We start from the raw sequence: 792 nt of genomic DNA, 5'->3' as shown, positions 1-792 counted from the left end.
CCCATTGTCCTTGTAGGTTACACTCTAGCTCCACTGGTGTGTTACGTTCCCCCCCGCGATTTGCTGGAATTGGTAACCATGGTCACATGACATCACAGTACGTTTCTCGTTAATATGTCTCCACACAGCGTGCGTTTGGTCACTAGGGGGCATGCATACAACTTCTAGATTGTGGAAAATAATGTTGGTTGGGTTGTGTAATACTGTAAGGGAGGAGGTGCAGCAAATAATCATAACTACAGTTACATGAATGAATGAATGCAACTTGCTTATCCTCGCATAGCAGGGCAACGACAGTCGTTATAACACGGGTGTTCTGTTTCATACACCTCATGCCCGCTTACAAGTTACCACGTATGTAACTTATTTATCCTCGCATGACGGGGCAACAACGATCGTTATAACACGGGTGTTCTGTTTCATACACCTCGTGTCCGCTTACAAGTTACCATGTATGTAACTTGTTTATCCTCGCATGGCGGGGCAACAACAGTCGTTATAACACGGGTGTTCTGTTTCATACACCTCGTGCCAGCTTGCAAGTTACCACGTATGTAACTTGTTTATCCTCGCATGGCGGGGCAACAACAGTCGTTATAACACGGGTGTTCAGTTTCATACACCTCGTGCCCGCTTCCAAGTTACCGCGTATGTTACTTTGTGGGTGATTATTTTTGGAGAGATATTTTCATTTTTTTATATATGGCTGATAATTTGGACAACCCATTAGTGACCGCTGGGTTGGAGCAATTGCCGCTAAGTGTCTTGCCCAAGGACACATACGATCATAAT

This window comes from Ciona intestinalis, unplaced genomic scaffold, assembly GCF_000224145.3.
Source record: "Ciona intestinalis unplaced genomic scaffold, KH HT000926.1, whole genome shotgun sequence".
NCBI classification, from domain to species: Eukaryota; Metazoa; Chordata; class Ascidiacea; order Phlebobranchia; family Cionidae; genus Ciona; species Ciona intestinalis.
Note: the sequence above shows the minus strand (reverse complement) of the source record.